Genomic DNA, 23,992 nt, shown 5'->3' with positions numbered 1-23,992 from the left:
GGTACAGTCCATAGGGTCACAAAGAGTTGGACACAACTGAGCAACTGAATAGAGAGACCACAGAAAGAGAATTAGTAACTGATTTGGTTTGGAAAGCTTTTGATGTTTTATCTTATTTGGGCAGAAAAAAATTAGCTTCTTCTCTAAAATCCACACCCAGAAAACAATTCTTACAGAAGAATTGAAACAAATATTACAGTTCCAAGTGCTGCCTTAACTATGGTTAAGTAGAAACTACAGCTAGAAACAAATCAAGCCTAGTGGGCAGAAACCATTCATTCATGTTCCATTCTTACAAGATCATGCTCACTTATTAACTCCATGAAGCATCACCCACAACCCTCCATTCTTCTCAGTTAATCACTTATGAATTTACTTCTATGCCTACCTTTGCTGGAGTAGAAAACTATACTTCTCTGTCTCCTGGCTTAGAATGATCAATCCTTTGGGACAGGGATCATATTCATTTATCTGATCAACCCTACTGTCGATTACATAGTAAAATCAAAATTTTTAATTAAAATATTAATCATTTTTTAAATGAAATATGCCTTTAGACTTTCACAATCTAAGGATCTTAAGGGTCCTTAGAGACCCATAGAGATGCTAATATTGTGCTGATATCTGTAGGGAAAAAACACCATAGAACTGGGTTTTGGAAGTAGAAAGTCATATTTTATAACTCAGATCCACACTGTGCTGGGACTGCAGTTTTGACCACTCTATGTAACCCATACAGACTCAGTTTCATCACTTCTAGAGCAGGAATCACAAACGTTCATAAAGTGTTGGGAGGATTAAATATGATGACATCTCTGAAGTTTTTACTATGGTGCCTAGCACACAGTAATCACTAAATAATAATGAAAACTGCTGTTATAGAGGTGGAGAAAGAGATTATATTTGAAACAAGGGGTATGAATACAGGAGACTATATAACTCTCTTTACTTCCTATAAGAGGGATGTGTAACTAAAATTTCCGAGAACTATTCCTCTTTATATTAAGAGGTGATTTCTGGGGGCTTAAAGTAATCCACAAAAGGCAAGAATTCTTTTTACTATTATTTTTGGACCACTGAAATTTTTAACTTTTGCCAGATTGACTAGCAGTAACATAGAGTGCCCATCCTGAACTTGATTTAAAAAAAAGAAAAACTCAGCCTATGCCCTGTCGGGTGTAAAAATGTACAGATATCCATCACTAGTCTTTGCACATATCGATTGTTGCCTCAGAACAGGGGTCAGTGACCCAGGGATCAGCTCCTGGTCTAAATCTTGGGTTTTATACAACCAGGGAGCTAAGAATAGTTTGTATATTTTTGAATGACAGAAAAAAATTCAGAGGGAGGATATTATGAGATTTGAAGAATTGTAAGTTTCGATGTACATAAATAATGTTCTATTGGAACTCAGCCTCTGCAGTGCAGTTTGATAGAGTTGAATAAATGTGAGAGACCCTATGGCCAGCAAAGCCCAAAATATTTCCTATCTGGCCCTCTAGGGAAAAGGTTCGCCCATCCTCCCTTAAAAACAAAGGATCATCTTTATTTTCATGCACTATGGGAAAGGATCGCTCTCTTCAAAACTTCTCCACCTGCTCCACCCCCCACTCCCACCTCCCAAGGGTGGGGTCACTCTGTATTGCACATCCAGACATCACATAGGAAGAAGATGTCAGCTCAGCTCATAGGTGTGATGCTCCAAAATAACGTCATGTTTTCAAGGCCAGATCCAACACTCTCCTAATTTACCACACTTCTAAAAATGCTTCAGAATCACTACAATTGACTTTAAAACTGCAGACATCCTCCTTATTGTGATTTAACTAATTAACCTGACTTTTCAAGAAAACGAGCTATGTTGAGAAATAGCTTGAAAGAGCATCTAATGCTTGTGCCTCATACTGCCTGTTCCTCCAGTTGATATGCATCTTGAAATAAAGTCAATTTTCTTTTCAGCATGGCTGAAAAAAAAGAGAGATTTGTTCTCAGGCTTCGTGAAACACTGGAATGAGTAAGTTGCCATTATCATTTATTTGATGATAAACTTTAGGGAGGACAAAAATGTAATACTCAGAGAAAAAAATCAGCATGTCATTTATTGGACAAGATAGTCCTCCTGAGACATGCCTGTTCTTTGTGCTTGTGTGTGTGTGTGTATGTGTGTGTGTGTGAGAGACAGAGAGATCTTTGACTTCCTCACCTCCATTTTCAGTGACCAACACATATCTGAAAAAGCGCAAGTGCTTATCCACAAATGCACCTTTCCATTTCTCATTTTCCAAGTAAATCAACAAATTTGAACAGATGACAGGACCAGTAAATTGCTACACAACACCACTGCCCTCAATTAACATCTCCTCTGGGCAATCCAGCTGAAATAAGTTCCCTTATTTCCCTTTGTCTCTGGGCAACATCTTAAGGAAAAGAAGGTGTAAATTGATGAAAGGAAAAGGAATCTATTGGATGGGGCTTGTTAGGATGACATCTAAGTGGCTCTTTTTTCTCCTATGTATCTCTTAAAAGGAGTCCTTAAAAATTTTCCCATTTGTTTTAAGTAATCACTGTTAGGCTGATTGGAAGCGCTTCTGTGGTGGTGAGTGAAACTTCAGCATTGCATTCTGCATGAGAAGTGAAGATCACCTCTCTAAAGAGACTGCACTCTTGTAGGATGAAAATAATTAAAATGCTCTTCCAGGCACTGAAACAAATACTAGAGTTCTAAATGACAAATTCACCAAATACACACACACACACAAAGACAAAGACATTTACACACATACGTCTAACTGGAGAATTTGCAATTAGTCCCATGAATTTAGACAATCCTTTGAGTTAGTGAGAAGTGTTAAATGTAGAATGCAGCAAGTCTCTCCATAGTTTACTCCATCTTAAGGGAAATAGCATTTAGACACTGTTTTCTTCAAATTTAGAGTCAGGGATAAAGAAGAATTTTACAATTTCCAAGCAGAAAAGAAGAGCTACAGTAAAGATGTATCAGCCGATAAAAGTAATGCTGACCAGGAAGCTTTTAAATTATTTTCCAAATCTTTTATCAAGCTATATTCTATTATAGAATATGGTGGCTTTTTAAATTGGATTTCCCTCAAGCTGCAAAAGTGAGCCTGTTGTTCCTCCACTATCTTCTCTGAGGGAGCCTCCGAGTAATTAACCCTGTACCTTAGGAAATACAGGCTGTATCCCAAAAATGCATTCTAAAGTGAGCTGGTATCTGCAAACCTACAGATAACCTGGCAGAGAATACATTTCTTAATTCAGTCTACATTTACTGAGCCATGCTAGGTGCTGTGGATCTGGTGGGCTCCCACGGTAAAGAATCTGTCTACACTTCAGCAGACCAAGGTTCGATCTCTGGGTTGGGAAGATCCCCCGAAGAAGGGAATGGCAACCCACTCCAGTATTCTTGCCTGGAGAATTCCATGGACAGAGGAGCCTGGCAAGCTACAGTCCATGGGACTGCAAACAATCGCACAAGACTGAGCAATGAACACACACACACACACCCCCCAGGTGCTGTGGACACATCAGCAAACAAAAACAAACAAAAAAACGCAACCACAGAGGAGTTTAACTTCTAGTTGAGGGAAATAGATCACAGATAATAAATACATCAAATAAGTAAATAACATAGTATATTCAAGATGATCAGTGCAATGAAAAAAATAAAGGAAAGTGAGAAATGAAGTGAGGGAAGGGATGATAATTTTAAAAGAAGCGAACAACAATGTAGGACTCATTAAGAAGGAAACATTTAATTATCTGAGGGGTTTATATCCCAGAGAAGAATGATTCAGGCAGAGGGAACAGTGAATAAAATAGCCCTGAGGTTGAAATGTGCCTTGTATGTTTGAAAAATATCAAAGCAGGGACAGGTATGCGTACACAGACAAAGGGTAAAAGTAGTAGCAATGTGCAAATTCAGGGAGGATGGAGCAGATCATGTAAGGGTTTAGCACAATAATCTGAAAAATATTAGGACCCATTGACAGATTGTAAGTAGCAGCATACTTCTGATGGAGCTGTAGGACATGTTAGGTTGATACAGCATGAGTGTTTTATAAGCTGACATTTACTCTCATACATGAAGCATGATTTGTCTCATATGAGATGGGGCGCTGGAAGATATTACAGTTCAAACTCCTTTTTCAAACACAGGAGAGCTGACTAGTTCCAGGTTTGCTGTGTAATGAGTGAGTCATTTAATTTCTCTATGCCTCCAAGTGATTGTAAAGAATAATGCCACCTGCCATGTACCGCCCTCAAGAATGGTTTGTGAAACTGGGGAGATAATGGAAGAAAGAAAAAGTGTCAGATCAGTATGGGGTGTCTTATAGCTAAAGAGCTGATGATGATCTTGTGTGCCTTCTGGTTGTCACAACAATTACAGTGTTTTATATCAGGAGCCAGAGTGTCTACGTAAAGGCTGGAAAGTCAAATTTTCAGAAGATCATTATAGTTGTGAGAATGATAGGATATAAAGTATGTATAAGAGTTTTACAGGGATAATGCAGTGGAGGTGCTGACAGGAGGCCACTATGATAGATGTCAGATCAGTCTGTGAGATGCAGAACTCGGAAGTGGTATGTAAAATGTGGGAGAGTCTCAATCCTAAATCAAGCGTGTCACCAATCAAACAGTGACAACAGCAGCTCCTGGGAAAGCCAAGAAAGAGTATAAGAACTTCCATGATGAAAATGTCTGATTTGTCTCTTTCCATCCCCTACCCAGGCAGGAAAACAGATATCTGTTTGCTGAAAAATTAAATGGAATCAGACTTGTTTAATGTCAAAAATGAGAGTGAAATGTTTTCTAGGAGGATAGCTACATGGAAAAAAATCAGATCAATATGCATAAATAAAAGTGGTAGAATAATGTAGATGGCCTACAAACAGACTCTCTTGTATAATAAGACTTTCTTTCATAGCCAAAGTTCTACAGGTCATATTTTATAGAATACAATTACGAAAGACAAGACTGTTTCACTACAACATTTTCTCTGGGAACTCTATGATTTTTTTAAAAAGAAAATAAGTTAACTGCATGTAAAAACACTACCCAACCTCCCATATTGGAATAGAATGAATATATTTATAAGATATAGTCTTCCGGTGGGGTAGTCTCATACAACAGAAATGTTCTGAGGAGAAAGGCCGAGGAAGTGTTTCCCAAAGTGCCTTGGTAATGACTTTTGGTTAAAGGAGTAAAGAGGTCTGCAGTCAAGTATTATTTGGGACATATCATGCTTCAGAAACAAAGGTCAACTAGATAATAGGATGCGACGGTAGGATATTTAAAGGAGGGATGTAAAAACAGCAAGAAATACATTGTTCAATACAAGGGAATATAGCCAACATTTTGCAACAAGTGGAATATAACTTTTAAAAACTGTGAATTGCTATGTTGTACATCTGAAACTTATATAATACTGTATACACTAAACCCAAAAAAAGAAAAATGTTCAGTAAAAGAACCAATTCAAAGAGGCACAATGCAAAGGGATATGGAATCAAAAAGAGAACCTTTCTTATTTTTTGGTTTTACTGAAATACAGCGGGTGTAGCTTATGGAAAACAACAACAAAAAAATCTTGTGTGTTCATACTATTTTTAAAGCACATCAGTTCAGTTCAGTTCAGTTCAGTAGCTCAGTCATGTCTGACTCTTTGTGACCCCATGGACCACAGCACGCCAGGCCTCCCTGTCCATCACCAACTCCCGGAATTTACCCAAACTCATGTCCATCGAGTCAGTGATGCCATCTAGCCATCTCATCCTCTGTCGTCCCCTTCTCCTCCTGCCCAAATTGCTCCCAGAATCAGGGTCTTTTTCAATGAGTCAGCTCTTTGCAAGAGGTGGCCAAAGTATTGGAGTTTCAGCTTCAACATCAGCCCTACCAATCAACACCCAGGACTGATCTCCTTTAGGATGGACTAGTTGGATCTCCTTGAAGTCCAAGGGACTCTCAAGAGTCTTCTCTAACATCACAGTTCAAAAGCATCAATTTTTCGGTGCTCAGCTTTCTTTATGGTCCAACTCTCACATCCATACATGACTATTAGAAAAACCATAGCTTTGACTAGACGGACCTTTGTTGGCAAAGTAATGTCTCTGCTTTTTAATATGCTCTCTAGGTTGGTTATAGCTTTTCTTCCAAGGACCATGCGTCTTTTAACTTCATGGCTGCAGTCACCATCTGCAGTGATTTTGGAGCCCAAAAAGATAAGGTCTCTCACTGTTTCCATTGTTTTCCCATCTATTTGCCTTGAAGTGATGGGACTAGATGTCATGATCTTAATATTGAGTTTTAAGCCAACTTTTCCACTCTCCTCTTTCACTTTCACCAAGAAGCTCTTTAGTTCCTCTTCACTTTCTGCCTTAAGGGTGGTATCATCTGTATATCTGAGGTTATTGATATTTCTCCCAGCAATCTTGACTCCAGCTTGTGCTTCATCCAGCCTGACATTTCGCATGATGTACTCTGCATATAGGTTAAATAAGCAGGGTGACAATATACAGCCTTGACATACTCCTTTACCCATTTGGAACTAGTCTGTTGTTCCGTGTCCAGTTCTAACTGTGGCTTCCTGACCTGCATACAGATTTCTCAAGAGGCAGGTCAGGTGGTCTGGTTATTCCGATCTCTTTCAGAATTTTCTACAGTTTATTGTGATCCACACAGTCAAAGGCTTTGAAGCACAGTTTCCTCTATTTGCAGCTGTGTAAGCTGAGACTCTAAGAAGTTACATGAGTTACCTCAGGCCACAGAGCCTAAATTGGGTTTTAAATGTAAATGTTCAATCAAAGTAATATTTCTTAAATTCTAAACTTTTAAATAGCCTGAAAATAATAAAAGATTCTTACAATAACCTTAATATTCTCCTCTCCATTTTGGCAAATTATTTCTTATGGCTTCTGTCATGGGCTTTGAATTTTTCTCTGTGGAAGACAATCTCCTGGTTTCTAAGAAAAGAAATTTTTGTACCTCCTAAGTGTTCCATATATACAGGAGGGCTGAATATTTGACCTATGTTTTACATTTTTATTTTCTCTTATCATTTTCTCATCACTAAACTTTCATCAGCATTTAGAGATCTGACACAATTATAAAGATGTTAGCAAGATATTACTTTCTGGAAACAAGAGAGCTCCAGAAAAACATCTATTTCTGCTTTATTGACTATGTCAAAGCTTTTAACTGTGTGGACCACAAGGAACTGTGGAAAAATTATTCAAGAGATGGGGTACCAGGCCACCTTACCTGCCTCCTGAAAAACCTGTATGCAGGTCAAGAAGCAATAGTTAGAGGCAGTTATGGAACAACAGACTGGTTCCAAATTGGGAAAGGAGAATGTAAAGGCTATATATTGTCACCCTGCTTATTTAACTTATATGCAGAGTACATCATGAGAAATGCCAGGCTGGATGAAGCAGCAAGCTGGAGTCAAGATTGCTGGGAGAAACATCAATAACCTCAGATATGCAGATGACACCACCCTTATGGCAAAAAGTGAAGAAGAACTAAAGAGCCTCTTGATGAAAGTGAAAGAGGAGAGTGAAACTAAGATCATGGCATCCGGTGCCATTACTTCATGGCAAACAGATGGTAAAACAATGGAAGCAGTGAGAGACTTTATGTTTTGGGGCTCCAAAAGCAATGCAGATGGTGATTGCAGCCATGAAATTAAATGTTTGCTTCTTGGAAGAAATGGTATGACCCACCTAGAGAGCATATTAAAAAGCAGAGACATTACTTTGCCAATAAAGGTCCATCTACTAAGGCTATGGTTTTTCCAGTAGTCATGTATGGATGTGAGAGTTGGACGGTGAAGAAAGCTGAGCACCAAAGAACTGATGCTTTTGAACTGTAGTGTTGGAGAAGACTCTTGAGAGTCCCTTGGACTGCAAGGAGATCCAATCAGTCAATCCTAAAGGAAATCAGTCCTGAATATTCATTGGAAGGACTGATGCTGAAGCTGAAACTCCAGTATTTTGGCCATGTGATGGGAAGAACTGACTCATTGGAAAAGACCCTGATGCTGGGAAAGATTGAAGGCGGGAGGAGAAGGGGACAACGGAGGATGGGATGGTTAGATGGCATCACCGACTCGATGGACATAGATTTGAGCAAGCTCCAGGAGTTGGTGATGGACAGGAAGGCCTGGTGTGCTGCCATCCATGGGGTCCCAAAGAGTCAGACACGACTGAGCGCCTGAACTGACTGAAGATATGATGACAATATAGAGCAGAAGGTGTAACTGGATGATAAATTTGGATCAGATAAAAGAAATGAAGTAGGAGACAATAATTCCAAGTCAACAACCTCAGCAATGCCTGACCAGAAAAATGATACACAGATAGATACATATACAGACAAACAGATAAATGCAAATAAAACCCATGACAATTAAGTAAGCTCTGCACTCTGGCTAGTAGTACTACTGACGTAAATTTCCTGGTTTTGTGCTGCAGTTACCTACGATCTCACCATTGAGGGAAAGCAGGATGAAAAATTAACAGACTGTATTATTTTTGCAACTTCCTGTGAGTCTACAATTATTTTTCAATAAAAATAGGCCTTCTCAGACTGAAAAGGGGTACCTGGTCCAAAAAGCGTTAAGAACCTCAGGCCTAATCCTTCTTGTTAAACCCAAGAAGAGCGCAGGCCCAAGGACTCGACTGAGCATACTCCCTGGAGCTCCTCTGAGCTGCCAAGATTCAAACAGATCCGTTCTCAGCACGCTAATCTTTGGGCTTCCCTTGTGGCTCAGCTGGTAAAGAATCTGCCTGCAGTGTGGGAGACCTGGGTTCGATCCCTGGGTTGGGAAGATCCCCTGGAGAAGGGAAAGGCTACCCACTCCAGTATTCTGGCCTGGAGAATTCCATGGACTGTATAGTCCACAGGGTTGCAAAGAGTCAGACACAACTGAGAGATTTTCACAATAGTCTTTGAGAACCTTTCTTTATCTGTACAATGATTCATTCACAAAACCCCCTCTGATCCAGAAAAACAGCAGGGAACTTTGGTAGTATTTTTGCTGAATGTTTACACAAACCTCTCCCACCTTGCTCCTTCCTAATTTCATACAGAGCTAAAAATAAATGCGATTGGGTCAGCAATGGCTGTTTACACAAGTTAAAAAGAAAACAAGTCCAATAAATGTGATTAGTAAAACAGCTGATCCCATTTTACTTTTCCCACCTAATTCATTTTTTTCCAAGAGTAAAGACAGAATCAGGAGCATGGCTAATTACAGATGATGTAGAAAGCACTAGAAAAATGGAGAAACGTTCATCTTATCATAAAATACACCTATTATATTAAGAAATGTGAATAGGTCACATATTTTATTAACATGTATTATTTTAAAACTTAAAAGTTAATTCTAATAAATAACATTTAATAATTAAATCTATTAGTAAGGTAATGTGATCTGAAAAATGTGATATTAAGAATTATTTTTGCAAATAACACTGAGCATATAAAATAATGTCTGGAATATCTATGAATACCACAAATGAAATGACAGACTGTTTACTCTAGAAGGGGTTGCAAAAGGAACCTAAATTTCTCCGAATTATTTCAAACATGAAATGCAGCTTTTAAAATATACATGATGTTTGAAAGAAAGAACAAATTTCAGAATCTCCAAGGTGAAATCAGGGCTTTGCAGGTGGCATAGGGGTAAAGAATCTGCCTGCCAATGCAGGAGACCCAGGAAACAGGTTCTATCCCTGGGTCAGGAAGATCTCCTGCAGGAGGAAATGCAACCCTCTCCATTACTCTTGCCTGGAGAATCCCATGGACAGAGGAGCATGGCAGGCTACAGTCCACTGGGTCACAAAGAGTCAGACACCAATGAGTGACTGAGCGTACACAGTGAAATCATTCTACCCAAACAGATTCATATCCTTTGGTGTAAAATGTACTGTACTTTGAAAAGTATCTTGGAGTCTGCTTTTTCCTCTAATTAAAATTAACTTTGAGGGACTTCCCTGGTGATCCAGTGGTTAAGAATCAGCTTCCAATGCAAGGGACACAGGTTCAATCCCTGGCTGGGGAACTAAAATCCCCATGCCACAGGGCGACTAAGCCTGCATGCTGCAACTACTGAGCCCACACGCCTCAACCAGAGAGCCCACGCGCTGCATTCTGCAGGCCCCAACCAAGGACCCCCTCCCCGATGCAGCCAAAAATAAATAAATAAATACATTTTAAAAATAAATGAAATTAACTTTGAATCCAGAGGACATGCATTAAGCTTTGAAATAGTCCAGGATGGTTACTCTAATAATAACATCATGGAAATTGCATTAGTTTGCTAGAGTTGCTGTGGAACAAATCTTCACTGGGTGGCTTAAAACAACAGAAAGTTACTCTCTCATGATACTGGAGGCCTGAAGTTTGAGATCAAGGTGTCTGCAGAGTAGGCTCCTTCAGAGGCTCTGAGGGAAAATTCATCCTGTGCCTCTCTTCTCCCTTCTGGTGGCTGTCAGGAATCCTTGGCACTTCTCAGTTTAGGGTGATGCAACTCCAATCTCTGCCTCCATATTTTGCTTTCTCCTTTTGTGGCTATGCATCTAGCTTTCTCTTAAGAGGCCACTTGCCGTTGTTGGACAGCCTAACCCAAATCCAGGATGGCGTCATCTCAAGACCCTTAAGTACACCTAAGACCCTTTTTCATAGAAGGTCACATTCACGATTTAAGGATTGTGATTTGGATGCATATTGTCTTGGTGATCCTAGTCAACTCACTACAGCGATGATCTATTGAGAGTAAACAGGCAGAAAATGCACAATCACAAGTAATACAGCTTTAAGGTTTGGCCATATGGTAGTACCAGTAATCCCCCTACACACATGCAGGTCATCTTAATGGCTTAAAAGGGTTTTATATTCACTTTCTTTTCAACATTTATAACAACTATTAAAGATAGTTTTATCCTTATCCTCATTTTACAGAAGGCAAAGCTGATGATAAGAACAATGAATGATTTATCAAAGTCAAACCAAAAGAGGGTGGTAGGACATGTCAGAATTTAACTCAGCCTTGGAATCCAGGTTGTCTAATTCCAAGATAAATGTTCTAACCTATGAGAACTTGTCTATTTGGCATCTGATACAATGACAGGACATAAAAGCTGGTGTCTTAATAAATCCAATAAGGTCAGGTAAGTATTGCCAGTAATAGAGTTCAAGCAAAATACAGATGAAAATCATTCAGACCATTTCTTTCAAAACTGTATTATATTATGAAAAGAAACTGTGATTCATATCAACAAAATTGCTGATAAAAAGGCTCATTTTGCTCCTTGTTTTTTCCTGTTATATATTTTTTTAATATTACTGTATACATAATAGAGAAAATAAAGAATGTCTGGATAATTTAGCTGAAGAAGGCTGAATGATACTTTGCTAGGAAAAGCAGCTCTGCCCACCTCTATATTTCTACCTCTCTCTTATGCTTTGCTGCAGGATTCCTTCCTCATCTTCTGGACAAAGCTGATGCTATATTTATCATGTGAGATTCTGAAAAGAACCGCAGATAACATGTTTTTGACACCTTACAAGATTGTGTGAGATGTCAGCAGGATAAGCTTTCAGTGCTTTGATGTTTTGGGAATCCTGCATTTTCTATTCCGATCAAAATAATGGCCCAGGTCCCTTGCTTTATGTAAGAAGATTTAACGGTCAGGGACCTAGAACACTTGATTTCATGAAGTATGCCTTTTATCTCCCTAGAAATAGTGCCTTGCCATCTCTGAAAGTCACAGGAACCCGAATTGTTCAGATCTTAAATTTGGACCTCTTTGGATCAGAACACCCCAAGTGGTAGGATGAACCTATCTACAACTGCATTCATCCTGTGCACAGCAGAATGCCTGGGAGACAACACTGAAAGCATCTACTAAGCTCTGGTCTAGAAACGTTCTTCGATGAAGTGAGTTCACTGCAGTTGATTTCCACAGTCAGCTGCATTAATCACCACGTTCTTGGCTGCTCTGCATGCTTGCTGCCTAATATGTAAAAAAGTCAAGGTAAATCTCACCAGTTGCTTGACAGGCAGCTATAGTTTTTTATTCTTTATTACAGAATAAAAATCCCACTGAGCAATGGATTTTTTTTTTTTTGATCACTCAGTGTCAAGCAAGTCAGAAATATGATTTCCTAATGTACCTTTCGCTGCCTCACCATTAAGAGTGGTGGGGTGCAAAGTGATCTCGAGCACAGTGTATGGAAAGGACAAAGCGGGAAACATACAAACACGTGGAGAGAGAAGCAGGCTCGGCAGAAATGATCTTTCTTCTCTCCTTTCTTCCTCGGTGGAGGAGGAATCGTTTTCTCTCTACCCTTCTAGATTGTGGCTGAGCCCCTTCATGATAAAACATCATATTAACAGGAGAAAAATGAATAGAGATTTAATTACATGCATACCTCCTGTTTATAAGGGAGATACCAAGGAAAGCTGACTAACTCCTGAAATAGCCCAAGCCACCACATTAAATACCATCTGCAGCTAATGGCAAAAGATACATAGGAGGTGAGGGGGATTATGAGGTGGGAGAAGGTCTGTTAATGAGAGATTATCAGGCAAAGCACAAGGGTATGATTGCTGTGTAAACTGAAGTCCAAGACTTCTCTACAGATAAGGTTTCATAGAGATTTAGTTGCCCTTCTCTCCCTGGTACTGAGAAGGTCATACCTCTGCAAAAGGAGATCTCCCTTATAAATGTAATTGTCTGATATAAAAGGGTAACTTGTATTTGCTTTTCAGAGTGTTTCTCAAGTCAACTGTCTTTAAAAAACACCCAGCTTAAAATAATCCTTATGCCAAAGAGGCATATTTTGAGGTGGCAAATTCTGCTTCCCTTCACCTGTCGTTGTTTCTCTCTCTTCCATCCCTCTTTCCTTTCTCATGCCTTCCCTTCTTTCCTTCTTTTTCTCTTCCCTTCCTTCCTCTTCCTTATGAGGTTTTTCTTTCATTCATTCTTCTTTATGTTCTTTCAAAGCAATGTAAAATGCCCTGATTTACTCTAGAAGTCTGCCTTTAACCATAAGACATATGGAAATAAACTTGGATGATTCACCTTCAATTGGAGGATCCTTTATGGTCATAAAGAATGTTATAATAATGTGACACTATTTTCATTCTTTTATATACTCATTCAACAATGTCTAGGATTACTTAACTACGTGTCAAACAGTGAATTAGACACTGAGGAGTCAACAATGAACAAGATATTTAGAAAGCTAGGGCCCTATAGGGAAATCAGAAATTTAAGACAGAAACACACTTTTTTTTTAAAAAGATCCCATTCTGATTCAAGACCTGGAAGAACCACTTGCCATTCTAGAGAATGCAGGACGGTCAAAACCACAAAAAAATGCAATTTTATGCTATTTGGCATAAGAAAATGAGGCCAGGATAATCAGATATTCTAGTTGATGAAAAATCCTCTGAATGCCAAACAACATCAGTATCCTTCACCTAAACCAATATAAAGCCATAGTCTGACAAATGCAGGCCAAGCATTATTTATACACAAAGTACTGACTATTCACTACACATGATACAAAGCTGAGTAAGCCCTAGACTCTTTCATCTGTGCATTTGTCATTCAAAAGAGGAAACATACACAAATAACCACATTTCAAAAAATCAGCTCTGGTAAATATGGTATGACCAGTAGAGAAGGCTACAGAAGATGAAAGGAACAACTCTCTTAGATCATGAGTCAGAGAGTATGTCACTCTCCTGCTTAGCTCTTTTTTACCTCACTCAATAGAGACGTCAGAGTCCTTGCAATGAGCTTCAAGGTTCTGCACATTTTGATGGCTATTACATCTTTGACCTCATCTCCTACTACTCCTCCTCCTAGCTCACACTAGCTCACCCTGTTCAGCTTGTCGGGGTTCAGAGCAAGCCTTCCCAAAAGGAGTCCCTTTTGCGTGAGGATTATTTTGAGCTAAAGCCAATTGAGACCATATGGGTTCAAGAAGAAATAATGCCTTACCCATTAACTACATAGAATAATTTACATTGAGGATTTTTCCCAGGAAAGAATTATTACCTGAGAAAAATTTTATCTAAATGGCAGGGCAAACTTCTAATTACAAACATCTACTCTTCTTGTCCTCTTGTGAATGACACCCCTTGGAAGCCCTAGACCCCTATCCTATTCCTTAGCTCAGGATGGCATATATACCTCATTTTACCTTTCTGTCTCTAACCTCTCTAACATACTAACATACTCTCTAACCTCTCTAACATACTTTCATGTATGTGGGGTCCCCATACACACAACATTTTATTTTCTCTTGTTAATCTGTCTCATGTCAATTCAATTCTTAGACTGGCCAAAAGAATCTAGAGGAATAAAGTTTTCTTCCTCCCCAACGAGCCATCTGAGACTGCTTGCTGTTTCAGATAACCAAATGCAATCCCACACTGAGGCTCCGGAACTCTCTTTCCTCCAAATGCCATCACGGTTAACTTTCTCACCTTCTGCAAGACTTGACTTAAATCTCATCTTCAAAAGAAGGCCTACTGACTCCCTTACTTAAAGTTAAAATTCTATCTCCAATCCATCTTTTTAACTGCCTTACTCAAATGACTTTGCCTAACATTTTCTTTATTCTGTTGTACATATCATCTTCTGGTATTCTGCAGAAGTTACTAGGGTGTCATGCATGGGTCCTATTTCTTATCCATTTCTACCAACTAGAATGTAAACCTCATGTGGATAGAGATTTTTATCTGTTTCATTCTTTGATGCATGCCAAGCATCAGATCAATATCTGAAACACTGTAGGCACCTGATTAGTATCTACTGACCACTGAGTTAATGAGTGATCAGCTTTGGACAATAAAAGCAGTAGAAGAAAATCAGTAGTGACTTAACATCTGGGGTGGTATCTTGATGATACAGAAGACTTAGACAGGAAGAGATGATCTTCCTGACTCATCTTTCCCACTTCAGATTATTATTCTTTCAGCCTGTGGGGAATAGTTCTCAAATACGGATAAGTTCTTAAAACTTTTTTACGTAACCAGTACACTGGATAAGTATGACTCATAAGATATGATCATGAAACAATTTTAGTCTCCCATTGTTCAGGGAATGTATTTAGTTGTTTCTTTTCTACTGAATGAAAACTCAGACAATCTTATGATTCTTTTGGTCATTCAAAGGAAATGATCATCTTGAATCAAAATTACTATCTCAGCTTTATAAGTAAAATATCATGTCCAACTTGATTTAATACTGACATGTATCCTTTCCTCCCACGAAAAGATCCACTGTGGGGTGGTGAGGCGGGGAGGAAGTGGAAACTGACAGTATGTTAGCTTCTGATCACAGTGGAGTTAAACTCAGGAAGGGCGGAGCAGAAGGAAGGAGAAGACAGACCTTACTGTCCTGCTGCACCCACTGGGTTTGGCAACAGTCTGCAGCAGACCCTTTTCCTCACTGGAGTGTTCATGGGCTTTCAGGAATTTGCTCAATCACTGACAATCTCTCACCTGTGGTTCCCTAAACTCATTCAAAAGAAGCTCTATTCTGGGTACTCAGTGACTCTCACTACAACCCACATCATCCAGATTGCAGAAACTGACAGTTGCAGGCAGCACTTCACACAAGATGACTCCCAAAGACTGCCTTTAGCGCCTAACCTATGTGCCGTTCATGGATATTCAAGCATGCATCATTCTTTGCCAAAACCAAAAGGGCTTCCTTGCTCTAGCTATTAGATTTGTTATCAAGTCATTTTTTTCCCCCGCTTTTAAAATTCTGAAAGTAGGAGTCAACTATCTGCCCAATCTGTCTGCCCCCCCACATTGCGGAAGATGCCCATTAAAATGTTGGAGTGGTCTTGGGACTCCTCCCTCCCCAATTTTACTTTAGGTGGGAAAAACAAACATCCCCAGCTTTCCCTGTGAGAGGTGGAACTGAGACTCAGCTTACAGTTTTCCTCTCCACCCTCTCTCAGTCTCCACTTAGCGAACCTTGTGTACTCCTGATCATGTTTTGACCAGCTTAGCAGCTGAAAACCTGGCTTATGGCCAATTCCTGCTTGCTCTGTAGGGTGGTCTGTCTCACCGCTTATTTCAGTACCTGAAAGTTCCTAAAGAAACACATCACTAGAGCTGAGCACTAAGAACGACCTGCTAGGACCAAGGAGATATTAAAGCACTAAAGGTTTAACATGACACAAGTGGCCCTCAGGTAAAGAAAACACCACACAGAACTCTGTGGGACAGAGAATCTGCCTTTAAAAAGGGTAGAAAGTAGAGTGAAAGATACTCTGAGTAATCCTGGATGACTGGCAGAATGATAACATAATTGCTATGGGACTTCAGAAGATGATAATACTTAGTCTAGTTTGGACACGTTAATTTAAGGTGAAAAGTGAGACACTCTATTAAGATTCTTAGGAGGAAGATTGAGGGCAACTTGAGGGGATCCTCTATGATAGATTTGGATGGAGAACTGTGACAATTTGTGACAAAACCCAGAGCAACACATAACTGTAATACTATAATTTACAATAATTGCAAAACTATATGAAATGTACATTTATTTTTTAAAAGATAACTTCAAAAAAAAAAGACCAGTAAGAGACATATGAGAAAGAGTTTCAATATAAGAACAGAGTCTGACTCAGTAAATTCACATTATCCTTAAAACAACAGAAGAAAAACAAACCAGTGAAACAATGTCCCTGTGAAATAGAAACGGATGACAAAGATGAGGAAAAACTGTTGATAAATAGCACATTCATTGAACTAAAAAAACAAACACTTTAGTCTGAATCAATAATTAGCAGACCTGACACTGCAGAAAATTTAATTAGTGATGCACAGGGCAGGACCAAGAATATACTGAGGAACTGAGTGTAAAAGGGCAGAGAGGGTGCATAGACAGAAAATGAGGAAAATGGTAGGGCAGATGCAATGCAGCCTCTACAAGAGAGATCTCCAAAGGGAAAGCAGGGTAAGTAGGCTAAACAATAATCCGAGACAAATTCCAAAAAAATTATCCAGCTGCTAAAAATCTGGGTTTTGAGATCAAAAGACTAGTCATGTTCCAACCAAATGAATAACAAAAACAACACACACACACACACACACACACACACACACTCTAAGCATAAACTCCGGGAGTTGGTAATGGACAGGGAGGCCTGGCATGCTGCGGTTCATGGGGTCACAAAGAGTCGGACACGACTGAGCGACTGAACTAAACTGAAGCTTATGAACTGTACTATAATTATTTGTTCATCAGAATTTCCCCATAACTATGCTTATCAATTGTACTATAATCATCTTATTTATGTCATCCACTAGACTATAAACCCTCTGAAGGCATGCACTGGGCCTATCTTATACAGCATTATATCATTAATGTAAGATACAACATTGACACAAAAAATATTATTTGAGGGAAATAATGAATGAATGGATGGAAGGAAATAATAGAAAATAGTATGCAAACAGAATTAAAACTGTGGGCAAATGTATATAAGCAAACAGAATCTTAAAACACCAGGAGTACCAGTATTAATAGTAGACAATGCATAATTTAAGATTCAAATGCACAAAGTCACATTTTATAAATGAAGGCAATAATATAAATGAAGGCTGTAGGGATGAATATTTTCCCCATAATAAATGGCAACAAGGCATAAAATAGCATCTGTAGTAATTCAAGGGTAACTGATGGATACAGCACACCACTGGCAGATTTAATATACATTATTATTTATAATATTAAATAAAAATGAGCAAAGTGTCAACATGTACTTGGTAGAATTGAGCTTATATATTTTTATCTTAAAGAAAAACAGCAAAAATTTTTATAACCATGGAAACATCTTTTAAAATAGATCAGATGAGAGATTACAAAGAAAACCAAAACAATTTAAAATAATCTTATCTGGATATATTTTTACATCATATGTCACTTTAATGACTTTATGTATATTGCAAAATTTTTTATAGAAAGTAGGTATTATCTATCAACAAAGAAATTAAATTTTTAAAAATTTGGACAAAAAGGCTAAAAGAAAGAAGTGTGTAGAATGTCTAAGTCAGATAAAGACATAAAGATGATTAGGAGATCACTGTGAATTTTGAGACAGAACACTAGGAACGATGTCAGATCACACGGTACTCTGGCATAGTGAGAGACAAAGGAAGCATCAAGCCAAAGTTCTTGCAACAAGCTTGGTAACCAAAGAAAGGACTGGAAAGCTGTTTGAAAGCAACTGAGGTTGAGGGACGAAGTTTACTGAGGATGAAGAGACATGAATTTGTTACTACAGGCAAAGAGAAGGTGGTCATTATAGAAGGAAGGCCAGGGGATGGGGAAATGAATAGCAGTTGCTGAAAGTTTTAAGGAAGTGGCCTAAGACAAATCATGTGCATGGTTGCAGACTATAGCACGAACAAGGGAGGGAGGTTTGTTCGAAGCGCAAGGAAACAACAGTGAGATTATACATATGGGAAATAAAATACTGCCGGCCACGCCAGGAAACAAAAGATGCCCCAGTCATCAGCAACGGCAGCCTCCCGATGGTGAGCCCAAAAGGAACTCAGGAAGGAACCTAAAGATACCTGCCATCTAGCAGTCACTAGACTGCAGCCAGCCCGAAGGGAGCAGTCTGAGAAAACTCAGAATGTGAAAACGCAGGATACACAGGCCCCAGGTAGCTGAGGTGCATATCAAAGGAGTTATTTCATTGAGCCGGACTCTTCCATCTTCCCATACAAAGAAAAACATTAAATTCCTTAACTTGAGATATCTAGCTTTCTTCAGTTAACAATAGTCTTTACACCTTCCAACCACCTGCCCTTTATTGCAAAACTATATCCTAGCTGCCCCCTCACCTCCTTGGAGCACTTTTCTGTGGGTTACTGGAGATCCTGCCTTCCAGACTTGACATCGTAAGAATGTCCACCAAATAAAACATAACTCTGAACTTCTACGTTGTGCATGTTTTCTAGTCAACATGTACATGGAGACTGTTTCAAACTGAAGGAAGTGAATCTGATCAGTCAAACCATTTCAATCTTCTGAATAAGCTGGGAGACAAGGGATAGGGTAAAAATAAGTGTTGGGGGAAGAACAGGGGAAGCAAAAGTGGAGTTAGAGTAAGGAAAGTCTCTGTTTGAAATGTGATACAGAGTAAGATTTATTAAATTTTGCTTGCTTTTCCCTTACATTTATAGAATTCTAGAATTAGTAACATCATCTGTGTCTACTTATTCCTCAAAGTAATCCAACCACTAAACTCACCTCATTCCTAACTTTCTACATCCAGTTATAACCTTTGTCTGATAGGTTTCATCTTATCTGACTTCTCAGCAGCATGTGATATTGGTAAATACCTTCTCCTCTTTTTTCAAACAGATGCTTAGTTTTTCTCTCCTGACTATTCTGTCTCTTTATACTCCTAAATAGGCATCCAGGCAGATAAAGGAGACCAGTCAGTCTAGAATTGTGGTGCTAAAAATAGAGTTAAAAGTATGTAACAATTAAGGACCATAAATCACAACTCAAGAGGGGATTTTGATATTACACTTCTTGGTATACAGAGGTTATTAAAATATATGGGCATGGCTGAGATAGAAAAAAGAAATGGTAGTCTTTGAATAGAAGGGAGATATTCTTGGGGATTCAGAAGTGTTATCAAGATGCTTTGTCAGTTAAGTTGGTGCTGGCTAAGCTGTTTTTACAACAAACCCCGAAATACACTCATTCGAATAAGTATTCTGTTCCCTAAAGTTACAGGTGAGTATTGGTGGGAACTTAATCCTACAAAATAATACAGAAATTCAGGTTCTCTCTTATTTCTCTACCATCCCTGAGGCTGTTTTCCTTTTCCAAGTAGTCCAAACTCTCTCCATCGGGTTCATGAATCAGTTTGCAAGAAGGCAAAGAGAAGCTTAAGGCAGCTGATCTGGCAGTGGTGCAGCTCCTATTCTCATAGCCCGCTGCCCAGATGCAAAAACGGTTGAAATATATATCTCTGACTGGCTGACTCTGTTCCAGAAAATCTAATGAGGCTCTTTATTAAAAAGAAGAAATAAAGACTGCATATTGGGAGTCTGCATAATTGGGAGACAATTAGCAGTCTCAGATACAAAGTCAGAAACAAGATAAAATAAAGGACTATGAAACAAACATTGAAATCAGTGTGGAAAGAAGAATTAAAACCCTCTCTGGGAAGTAGGTAAGTAACTTCAAAGTAGCAAAGAAAGTGATATATATAGAGAGTGCATAAATTTTAGGTTCTCCCTTGAGGATATTGAACTATGTTACTGAAAATGTGAAGTTTAGTGATTTTGAGAAGAGAGAAACTTGAGCCAGTAATATCCGTGGAGAGTAATGACACTTAATTACACATTCATGGAAGAATGTGGACCCCAAGTTTGGGAAAGAAGGAGTCAGCACAGAGGAAATTAGACATCAACAGGAAAAACTAAGTACAAAGAAATGCTAGTTCTGGAGATAAAAAATTGAGAAAATGAGAAGGAAAACATATCGACTTGCAGCACTTTTGTTAATATCCAGTGTCAAGTATAAATTGGCACCTGGCGTCTACTTCTACAAGGATTAAACCATGTGTTGCCGCAACTGCTGACTCTTTCAACACACTCTGAAATATCAGGGTGGAGAGCAAAAGTGAGGCACTCTGTGCTCTGTGAAAAACTGGCAGAACAGGTCTTCACATAGTTAGGTATTTTCAGGAGCCAATTTTACGAACCCAATTCTTGTATTTCCTCATATCTAGAAAAGCACTAAAATCCATCCTGGTAATGACTACTCCATGTGACTAGCAGAAACTGTCTGCAAATGTGTGTGTGTGTGTGTGTGTGTGTGTGTGTGTGTGTATGTTTTTGATTGCATATGCTGTCCCTCCACTCAAGTCACATACATACTGACCTCCCCCCCTACCTCTTTGGGGCAGTTTCTCAGAGCTGACTGAAATGCTATCTCCTGACTTATAGTCCTCCTTTTGCCACAAATAAAATGTAACTTGCAACTTCCACCTTGTGCACATTTTTTTAAGCCCACACCAAGATAGGAGAAACATGGTGGGATCAGAGTATGTTAACAAAAAGGTAACTGAAGAAATATCTTCTGTCTTCTACATGATTTCTCATCTTTCTTTTTATCTCCTTGTTAACCGTTCTTTGTAAAGTATCATAGTAAGGAAACAACTCCTATTGAATTTGAGTATAACATATATTTCAATTATATGTGATATAAAAATAAGAAACTGAGCAAAACACTATTTATGGGTAGAATCGGCTTCATCTGGACTCCTGGCATACGAAACGCACCTTAGAGACTGTCATCTCCCAGCTGCTACCTCCCTTTGACGGCTGCAGCACTCCTCCCGTGCTTGGGGTCCAGTGTGGAGGCCAGCTGGTGTACACACACTGACTGTTTGTCCAAGTGACTTGCCCCAGTCATTCACTGCTTCCGGTGTTGGCTTTTATCCTGCTGGTAACAATGATGATGGAAGGATTTGAAGCAATGGGTAACACGATTTCGTTTGGGTTTTAGAGAGTTTATCATGATGACAGAGTGGAAAACTGATGGAAAGGGAGTCAAACTAAAAAACAGGGATGACACTTTAGAAATTAACAGTATTAAACCAAATGAAAGAAGATACAAAAGGCATTCCTCTGTCTTGTGGGCTGGTAAAGCGTCATTATGAGCACAGCTTATACGTGTACAAAATACAACTTAGCTGACAGATAATAGAGTATATACTTTGTTCCATAAAGGATTTGGAAGAAGCCAGAATCATTAAATATTATGGCCAATGCCACAAAAATATTTCCTAGTTGGTAATATGTTTTATAAGTTCCCAGATTTTTTTTTTTAAGTGTCTGCAAGTTTGGCTAACTTTTACTACAACCTGAAGGAAGCATGGCCACAGCAATATACTCATGAGCATGTATTCTGTTAGTCTTATTTCTGTTAGAAGAGCTTCAGCCCTGTGCTTTTAGAAATGCAGTACTTTGGTATGTCTCAACAAATTTTGCATCAGAACTCTTGAAAAATCTTATTTCTGCTATTCAGTGACCTCCTGGCTATATACTAATAGATTTCCAATCCACCGAGAAGCAAACCCTTACAGACACTTTTCAGACTTTCAAAGGTCTGATTAAATGTGCCTTTACATCAAAAATCAATCTTTTTTAAGGCAAGCAAGGGATTTGCTCCACAGAGCACAGACTTACCATGTTAGACAGGCTCTCCTAGACTTTTAAAATATCCATCCTTTGCCCTTGTAGGAAGTCACTCTTCTGTGGCTAAAGGCAGATTTTCAAAGGTCCCAAACCTCAATTCATATCACACTGGTTTAATCATACGCTCTCATTTATACAGGCTATTCATGAATTACACTAAAGTTACATGCTAGAAATGTCAATTTGGTAATTAGTAGATATACCTTTTTGATATGCTGGCTGGTTAGCTAAATATAAATGCATAATCTTTCCTCTACAAATTTCCGAGCAACATATTGGAAATATATTTTCAAGGAGTTATACCATTTCCATAGAGTAAATAATATTTTGCTCTCTAGAACTGTCATAATAATAAAACAAAATACTAGAGGTGAATTCAGCTAGCATTTATTGAATTATTTATATATGAAACATAGATAATTGATTTTATTTAGTCTTTTAAAATAACTTTCATTGTTTCTTATACTTGTTAATCTAGCGTCTCCTAAGACAGATGTAAGCTCCTTGGGGATAGGGATCCCATATTATATTTTCCTTAACTTCCCCATCACATTCAGCATAGTACTAGACATTAATAGATAATCTTCAATATACATTAACAAGTCTTTAACACTAGAACAAGTCCAACAGCAATTTATTTTTACTTGCTGAGGTACAAACAACTGTCCCATTCAGCTCAATAAACAGAACAGTAGGCAGATTAACAGGTTCCATTGTCATGTATTTGGCATTACTATGTCATTCACAGATCTTTGTTATGGCTGAAGCAAAATATTGAAGCAGTCAAGAAAACCTTTTCACCAATTGTCTCAAATGTCATATTGACCTCTTACAGGTCTTGTCATGTCCTTGTCTGATTTACTTGCTTCAGCTGTGTCAGTTTGTTATTTCGTAAGCTTTCACTGTAACACTACTTCTTTATTAAATATCAAGTCTCTATGTGGTTTCCCACTATGTATTTATGATGTTCTAAAGTTTAATTATTTTGTGAATTTGCAAATGAGTCACACAAAAGTGGACTTAAAATAATGAAAGATGTCTCTGCACATGATCACAGATTTCTTGCAGAGGCTGGGACAACACATGCCAAAGGAAGACTCTGATCATTTACCAACTTGCAAGAATTAGGTCCTAAAAACTCAAGAGGATACTCAACACGAACAGTGAGTAAAAATCCAGGAGAAAATGACAGTGATTCATATTTTTAACACCATGAACCACAGCAACTCAAATTCAACCAAAACCAAACATGACATCTTATCTCAAATCTGCTATATTCTCCAGATTGGTGATCATACTTACATCTTGTTGTCTATGGCATCAACATAATTTCTTTTGCATTCTCACAGTCCACATTTAGTCAACAGGTACTACTGATTCTGTCCTGATATCACTCAAATCTCTCTACTTCTTTCTACCCCCAGGGCCACCACCATATGTTGTAACTACTATTATCCTTTTCCTAGGGTACCAAAAGACCTCTTGATTCATTTCCCTATCTCTAGACTTGCATCATAATTCCATTCACTGCCCTGCCTCCACCGTTTACTTTCCAAACTATGATCAAGTTCATAGTTGAACTTTTTGATGAAATGTTCCCTTAAATTCCCCATAATGTCTAAGATAAAATCCAAATTTCCTAGAAGGATATTCACACCCCTTTTAATCTAGGTTAGGATCCTTTCCAATCTCATCTCTCATTCCCTG

The sequence above is a fragment of the Odocoileus virginianus genome, chromosome 24 (genome assembly GCF_023699985.2).
Source record: "Odocoileus virginianus isolate 20LAN1187 ecotype Illinois chromosome 24, Ovbor_1.2, whole genome shotgun sequence".
Taxonomy (NCBI): Eukaryota; Metazoa; Chordata; class Mammalia; order Artiodactyla; family Cervidae; genus Odocoileus; species Odocoileus virginianus.
The sequence above is the reverse complement of the archived record's forward strand: the minus strand, read 5'-3'. Positions refer to the sequence as shown.